This window comes from Sarcophilus harrisii, chromosome 6 (assembly GCF_902635505.1).
Source record: "Sarcophilus harrisii chromosome 6, mSarHar1.11, whole genome shotgun sequence".
Classification (NCBI taxonomy): domain Eukaryota; kingdom Metazoa; phylum Chordata; class Mammalia; order Dasyuromorphia; family Dasyuridae; genus Sarcophilus; species Sarcophilus harrisii.
Window position 1 is genome coordinate 119,566,365 of NC_045431.1, and position 9,168 is coordinate 119,575,532.

Below are 9,168 nucleotides of genomic sequence, written 5' to 3' on the forward strand. Positions count from 1 at the left end.
TTAGGGAACCAAAATGAGATTAGGGTTTCTGATGGCCAGGGAGTTTAAATGATATGGTCTAGTAGAAGGTTTAGGATTCAGGGAACCAAATGGAGAGGTTTGGCTCCCTTGTACCCTCATGGAATTTGGCATAAGGGTAGGAAGTTTTAGGGAACCCCTTTCTAGGAGCGCAGGGATTCTCTGTAAAGGAATTTACAAAGCCAAAAACCTAGACTGATAAAAGAGGTTTATTATTGGCATTGGAAGTCAGCCTTTACTATGCAACAATAGAAGGGCTAAATTCCTTAGAGACAAAGTTTGACAGAAGTTAAATCTAGAGAAATCCCAACAGAGGGGCATAAGGTCTCCTTAGGGAAATAGGTGAGGGTCAAAGAGAGGGTAGCACTGGAAAAGAATATTATTCCAGTGGGTAGAGGCTTCCTTGACATAGTATGGCATAGCCTGGCATGTCAGGACCTCTTCAAAGAGAGGATTTTAGATTGGCTTTTTTATAACGGGGGTTTTGGCTACAAGCTGGGTTTCAGCTTGAACTGAATTTGAATAGAATTGAATGAGTTTCTTTAATTGAATAGGGTTGGAATTTTTTTAGCTCCGGACTGAACCAACCCCATCTAGATAACAGAATGAAGCCCTTTATCTTGTTTTCCCTCAGGGTGGGGTCCCTCACTGAGGCAGAGTTGAAGGAGATTTTTTCCTTTAAGGATTTTTGAGTTTCAGGGTCTCTTCTTCAAAATCATTGGCAGTTGTTTTTGTTCCTAATTTTTTCTCTAACAAATTAGATTGGAAGATTCTAACAAAGAAGGGAAAGACAGAGCTTGCAAAGCCAGTGAACTTTTAAAACAATGTCCTCTTTGCTTTCATCATGTCTATGAGATCTGGATACATTTATTATATGATATGGGAGACACTGGCACAGGACCATCCAGCATGGCATGCCCTCATCAGAGAAGAGCAAAGCATAATTGAATTAGCTCAGAAAAAATGTGAGATGAGCAAAGCTGGAGAAGCCACCCCAAATGTTTTTAGGGATTATCTGTGTCCGATCTGTGGCAGAGCATTCCAAGCTTATATTATTCTGATTACTCACAGTTCAGACACACTGTACTAGACTGTCACGTAGTGATGTCATTTTGCTCCTCTTTGAGAAGGATAATGACTAACTGCTTGATCAAGGTTGGTCCCTAGTAAGTTTAGGTTCAATAATTAGAATAAAATGAAGCACTCTTAGGTTATTCAACACTTAACAAAAGGAGATTTACTTAGCCACAGAAGGAGAAAGATCTCTAACAAAGATATGACTAATGGAAGGCACAGTGAATTGATTCACCTGAATAAAGCTCCCTAACGTCTAAGTTGCCCCTTATAGTCCAACAGCCAAGCTTCAGAGAAAGACTGTAGATCATATGATTTATACTCAACCAATCACATAATGACATTAATAACTAGAACTTTTTAATCCACTGAGCTAATCAAATTTCAAGTACAGCTTTAATACTTTTAAGGAAAAGCTAAACTAACTTGCATGGGGGACAAAGGTTAGGATATTCCTGGAACTATATGTGGCTAGATGGCTCTCCTAGTAATCCCCAAGTTCTTCACCGATTTTTCGTTTAAGAATCTTCAAGTATATTAGATAGGCTGATGAAGATAGAAAAAACATTAAGCATATGTAGATATGCTATAGCCTCAGGTCAATACTAACATTGGGAAGGTTGCCAGAATAACTGGTTTAGCTTTTTTTCTTCACTGGGAATAAATGAAAAACTGTTCTTTGCTTATTATAAGGAATAGCCATTATTTTTAGATACTCTTAGCAGAGTGTGACTATGAGTGACTCTAAATTGAACTGAAATCTATCTTATCTATGCTTCTGTCTTTGTTTTTCTCAGAAGCTTTTATTGATGCTAAAAAACAAACAAACAAACAAACAAAAAAAACAACATTATTATTGGGGCAGCTAGGTGGCTCAGTGGATCTGAAATCCTGAATCCAGGAGGACCTGAGTTCAAATATGACCTCAGACATTTAATGCTTCCTAGCTGTGTAACCCTGGGCAAGTCACTTGACCCCAATGACCTCAGCAAAAACAAAAACAAAACAAACAAAAAAAATTACTATCTCTTCCTAATACTCACTCCTCACTCCTCAGTAGAAATCTCCCTTATAATTGTAGTACTCTGAGGCTACTTTTCCAACTTCCACTCACAATAGGGATCTGGGATTGTAAGGGGCCAAGGAGTTTCTAGTACATGTTGCAATCTTTACAAAGTGTTAAGCCATTGGAGTTGATTTGATCTTAGAAGAAGATATTTTGGGCCAGAACTTGAAACTAGGTCTAAGTGATACTGATGGAAACAATGCTTGTGTTCACACCTCTAGAGAGCTCATAAGTATCTAAGTACTCAATGGAGGTCACAATTTGGGAGATTCAGGGTCTAGAAAGAGATATCTGAATTCACACCTTCCTTAGGGCCAGAGAGCATGCTGGGAGATATCCCACAATCCCACTCTCGGAGAAGTAGCATAAATAGAGCATTCTGGGAGATACAGGAGGGTACTCGCCTCAGTTGGAGATTGAGAAGCCACAAGTCGGAGTTGAGCTGGAGGCTGAAGAAAGCAGAGGCAGAAGCCAAGGACAAAGCTGCAAGATCTCTTGGAGCCAGGCAGAGAGATAGGTCTCAACTAACCGGGCTAATTTGGAAGGAGAAATAAACGTTTACATTTTTACCAGCTGGCTGCAATTTTGGAGTAATTATTTATTTCAACTGAAACTAAGGTTGCCTCCAGAAAACCTCCACAAGTACATAGTTAACTTTTGATTAGATAAAATCTCAATGCTCAGGGCTTCATATTTTTGCCTCGCCTGTTATTGCTGCTTCCTTTTGCTTTAGTCACTCATCTTGCACCTTTTTCCATGGAGCAGAGAAAGATCTATTAATTTGACTTTAAAATTCCTCTCTCCCAAACCCTTACTGCAAAATATTATCTCTATGTTAAATATGGCTTTAATGAAAAGTTTTCAGTTTGAAAATTGCTAAAATAAATCTGTTAATTTCAATCTATTTCCTGGGAATCCCTTTTGCCAGGGTTATAGAATTGAAGCTAAAAAGAAATTTTAGAAGCCATTGAATCCAATTACACATTTTTTCAGATTAAGAAACTGAGGCACAAAAGGGAGGCATCAGTTTACACAGTTAGCCAGCATTGAGGAGGGGGTAGATTTGAGCTACCACATTCTGTTGCTTCTCAGAGTGATTAGAAATACTTTTTACTAGGAGGTGAAAATTTTCTTAAGCTATTAACAGTCTTTTACAAGTGTAATTTTATAACCCAAGGGAGATCTCCATTAGAAGGAGGTTACAGAAGGAAGGGAGATCTGAAAGGCACTTCAGAAATCTTGACTCTGGAGAGAAGAGTGGGGAGGTGTGGTGTCCTACTTTTCAGTTTTGCCTATAGCTGGTTCCAATTGGATGGATAATTGAAAATGATCATTAGTCTTTGGCCCAGTGTGCATCTTGTTTCTGGCTTTGCAGGTCTTGAATCAGGAAGAGACATAGCAGCTGGAATGATTCCTCCTACTTCCCATCAATGCTGCTCAGTATTGTATATCTTTGGTTTTAGTCTTGGAGAAGCAAGGCCAGTTCTTTTTGGCTAGGTCTGCCTCATAGTGGTTTATATTTGATATTGGGACAAATTAGACATTCATAGCAGTTAACAAAAGGAGATTTAGCCATAAGAGCAGAACATTCAATAGGTATAGGTATTGAGGACACCTTGAATTGATTTGGCTGAGTGAGTTCCTTTGCTCTAGCTAGTCACTGTGATCTGCCCGCCCAGCATCAGAGAGGATGCTTGGATTACCTCAGGGTTGCTTTATACTTGGGAAAACCAGGAAGTGATATCAACAGCCAGAGCCAACCAAGTCATGGGGATGGTCTCAACACTTTTTTAAAGGAAAAAATAATGTAGCTTGGAAGGAGTCAAGGATTGGAATATTGTGCTTATCTTGCTCCTACAAAGGACACAGTAATATAGAGAAGTCTACTCCTGCTTTAAAGTGGGAGTCAGAAAAGCTGAATTGTTAAACAAAAAACAAGAGCACAGATGGTTTCTGCTTCTCGCCTCAGGTTCACTCAATCTACTTGGCACTAAATGAAATGAATTTTTGAAAAAGGATTTGGTTGGTTGATCTGCTCAATACAGAAAATAGAACTACATAGTTTGTAGAAAAGTCAGTTGTAGGAACACTGCAGCAACTGGAAGTTTATAAAAGGATGGGACCAAAAAAAGGCATTTTGAGGGTGTTAGCTAGAGAAGTTTCCTATAAAGTATTTTGCTTGAAAGACTAGTATTTTGAAGTGTTCATATTCTATATAGTGGTTTTCAAAGTAAGACAGGTGTTCTGGGCTGACTGGGGCATTCCCCAGAGAAATTGTCATTTGACCCTAAGAAGGTCAACGAATCAGGTCACAAATTCTACCCAGATGTTATAACCAATCCTGAGGTTTATTTGCAACACTTACCCAATCTAACCCCTTCCTCTGCTGTGTAACCTCCTAACCACCCCCCCACCCCCCACCCTTTGCAGGTGGTAACCCTCGCAGCACAGTTATAACCTAAATTATCTGCTACCCACAGTAGTTGCACAAGTGTCCTTGGGGAAATTCTGCTCTCCTTCAGTCCTTTTTATCACTTCTGAAGGCATCCCTTCACTGAGTTAGTAGTAGGTGAACAAAAATCTCACCTCTTTTTATTTTGGGTGGGACAGAGTGATAACACAGGATAAACAAAATTGGGAGGGCTGTGACCTACATGAAGATCTCATTACATTATTTCCTTTCATCTCCCTTGTCCAAAAAAACATTTCTTCCAAACTTATCTATTACTGCCAAGGCAGAAAGGAGAGAAGACACAGCATTTTATCTACTGCAATATCACTTGGATCACCAGCATCTTCCAACATCCAGGGTAACCTTAATGTTAAGACTCCTCACTCCCTGCACCCCCATATCCAAATCATTGGTTTTATATCCACATCTCTCACATGCGTGTCCATCTCTTTACTCACATTGCCAAAATCCTTCTTTAGGTCCCCATAGTAGTTTGTACTGATGCAGTATACTCCTAGAGTGTAGGTCTGAACAAGTCAGTCATCTAGATAAATTCCAATGGCTTCCTATCTTCCCTAGGATCATAATGTGCTATCCTTAGCTCATCATTTAAAATTTCTATATTTGTGTTTAAGTTGTATAATTTATGTTATTATTAGTACTTAGTATGTGCATATAATTTATCGATAAAAAATATATACATATGGGGAAGTTTTTTTAAAGGATAAGCATGAAAAGTGCCATTAAACCACATTATAAGGATCCCTGAATGCATTTTGGCTCAGAACACTATTTGTTAACATTATCTATGTTCTATTGTATTATTGTTAAATATTTCCCATTATATTTTAATGTGTTTGGGCTAATATGACAGTTTTATGGTCTGATATTTGTATCTTTGACATCTCCAGTCTTTAGTAATGCTTCTCAATCTTTTCAAGTATGAAGATCCCCTTGATATATTAAAAGCAAAAACCCTCTAAAAAATAAAAACTGTATGATTAATATTCATTGACTGAGAAAATATAGAGTACCAAAAAGCTATTATGAATTGAAATAAAAATTTATTTAAAAAATCTATTAATCACATCTATATCAATCAATGAAGAATTTATTGTGTGCCATATACATCAGGCACTTTGCTAAGTTATAGAAAAATAAAGAAAAAGGAAACAATAGCTCTTACTTTCAAGAAATTTACATTCTAAGGGGGAAATCACCTCTATAAATCAGTGCATCAATAAATAATTGAAAAATGATAATATGTCTATATGTATAAGACATTATTCAGTGTCCAAAAAAGATTTTTTTTTTTTCTGGGAAAAAGCTTTCACTTGTGAAATTTAAAAAAGCTTGAAGACATAATTTCTGGGTAATTTAACAATTTTATTAATAATGTCAGAATTTTAATAATAATCCTCTCTCTCTTACTTCAAAGATAATCATGGTATGGGGGCTTAAGACCTAAATGTCCTTTTAGAAAAAGGTTCTCTCCCTTATGACAATCAACTCTAATTGACTAACAATTAATGAGAGAATGAATATTACAATGAGGGACTGGACCTGAATTTTAATTAAGTCATTTAGTTCTAACAACCTTAGCCTTGGGCAATCTGTTCAAAGACTTTATCCCCATCCAAACCAGAGTGAAACACAATGGCTGCCCCAATTGAATAGGGTCTGGATAAAGGTTAGCTTAACCTTCAGACACTGAGGTCTTGAAATGAGGATAAAAGAAAAAGGGGGAAATTTGATCCTCCCTAAATCATTGGTTATTAATAACCATTTCTCTCATACTAAACAATGTGTATGGCATAATGGAAAAAATTCTGGATTTGATGTGAAACAAATAAATAAACAAATTGGGCTTAAATTTTGGATCTGATATTGATGTAAATTCTGTCCCTTTTAGCCTTTGGGGGGGGGGTCCCTGGATGTAAACTGTATCTCCTTTGAGGGGGGGGGAAGATTCCTGATTCTCAAACCCTGGGAGAACCACATCTTTCCCATACAATTCTCATTCAATTGGAAATCTCAGTCTGGGGCATAGTCAAACATCCTTTTCAGTGGCTCAAACGGTTCCCCAGCTGCAGGCCAACACTGACCCAATATAACCAGGGGTTTGTCAACCTATTTTTGCAAAAATCATCCTAACAGGATTCTTTGTCCACTAAGAAAGCTGTCTTTTTAGCAAGCTGTCTTCTTAGTGTAAATAAATACCCTTTTGCCATGAACTTCGGGTTTGTGAATTCTTTCACAAGGAATCTGTGACATCGACCAGAGGGGATTTCTTACTCTCAATCCTCCCACCTCATTATTTATTGGCCCAGTTCAGGGATTGCTGAGATTCTGGTGGAGGTAAAGCCTTTTGTTTATAACTAGGACACCCCCAAATTTCTGGGAAAATAATTGGATTGTTGGAGCTCCATGCTTGAGCAGAATTCTCTTAGGGATGCCTGAAATGGTAATTCCTGAATTTTCTGACAAAAGAGTCCCTTTAATCAGGAAGTAATTTGTTATTGTTGAGGTGTAGACCAAATGTTGAGGTCTAGATTTGGGTACCTAAATGAAATTAGGGTTTAGTTAAGGTCTAGTGGCAGTTTTGGGGTACAGGAAATCAAGCAAAGCTCCCCTGTAACCCCCTTGGATTCGGCACAAGGATATGGTGGTAAATGAGGTCTAGTAGCGACGAGTCCCCAATAAAAGCATTTATTGGCCCGGAGAGCTAGATTGATAAAAGAGGTTTATTATTGAGTAGGAAATAGGTGAAGGTAGAGATAAGGAGGGCACTGGACAGAGGGTCCAGTGGACAGAGGGTCCTCACATGGCTACCATGTTTGGAATCTCTGCAAAGAGGGGTTCCCAGCGTGACCCTTTTGTAATAGGAGACTTAGCTCGAGGGGCTTTTGGGTGTAGCCCCAAAGTTGGCTCAGATTCGGGTGGGGCTGGGACAGGTCCAGATCTTCTATTGGAATTCAAAGGGACCAGGATTTGTGAGTCAAAGGGTAATTTACATTAACTAGGGGAGGTTGGGAATCAAAGATTGGAATCTTTCCCACATCATTATCTCTTCCTCTCTAGGGACATCTAAGAGAAGGACAAGGCACTATATAATTAAGGAAATCTAAGACTTGTGGCAAAATGGGACAATCTACCTCTATCCCTAAGGATAAAAATAGAGACAAATTCGACTTAAAAGATCTCAAAACTAAAAAGTTTAAATTAAAACAGCACTGCAGGACGCTGCTTAGATTTGCTAGAGAGAAATCAAACTCTCTCCATCCTGCTCCTGTAGGGACATAGGATCCCTCCTTTACATCCCTATGCAGTCCTTATCAGGAGACTTATGAATCCCTTCCAGAACAAGACCTTATGTCTGACAATATTTCTTTAAATCCCCCTCACTTCCTGAACCAGATCCTGAGAATTCCCAGACCCCCACTCCTCCATTCCTCTGATACTAGGATGACACCCCTTTTTCTCCTCCTCAGGATACTGATTTTAACCTCTGCCCCCTGGGAGAAGCAACAGACTCTCAGGGAGAGACATTCAGAACAGAGGTGCCTCTTTCAATGTCAAATCTCTCCCAGACTAAGGAAAAATCTGGCCATTACTCTGAGGACCCCACTCAGCTTTTTGAGGGGTCCAAGGCCAATGCCCTCCTTGATCTTTCCTGGGAAAATGTTAATATTAAACAATCTGTCCCAAATATATGAAGGAAGCTGCAGAATCCAGTACTGGGCCCTCAAATTTCTCCTTCTCTGCTGTTAGAAACAGCTGATGGAGTCTGTAATAATAGGGATCAAACTACAGCAGAAGAAAAAGACCACAGAATTAAAGTGAGATATGGAGAGCAATCCCTACTTTTAGCTGCTGACATTTCCGGGAATCACAGAGATTTGTGCTTTAGGTGTCATGGAAACTGTGAGGAAACTCCCCAGTTCTTGCCCTAAGAGACACTGGAGGAGAGACTTCCTACAAAGGACAAACTGCCCCTCCCACCCATGCCCTGCCCTCTGGCTGGAGTTTGGGGCTTGGTCAAGCTCACCCTTGCTCCACCACAACAGCCCAAAACTCCACAGCTCAATACCCCATAGCTCAACACTCCACAGCTCAATACCCCACAGCCCAATACCTAGATGTGGCCCATAAGACCATTGAATTTTTTTTTTTTTTTGCTATGGGGGGGACTTCTCCTTCCCTCTCCCTCTGGCACTCTGGTCTCACTTGCCCTTCCCCCATAGAGTGGGGATTGCAGGGGAAACTTAAGAATTGTTTGAAAAAAAAATTGTTTGGAGATTTTTCCTCTCTCTTGCCAGTTTGGTGACCTGTTATTTAAACACTCATTTCTTATTATTCCCTCCTATCCTGCTCCCTTATTGGAGTGTGATTTAATGGTGAAACTGGGGACCCAATTTTCTCTTCTCAGACCTCCAGATAGTCTTTTTGTGCTGCTCCCAACATCTTCCCATATTCCCTTTGAAATCTGGGAGGAAATAGATCCCTCTGTTTGGACCACTCCAGCCTTAGTCAGGATTGAAAAATTTCTTAAGCACAA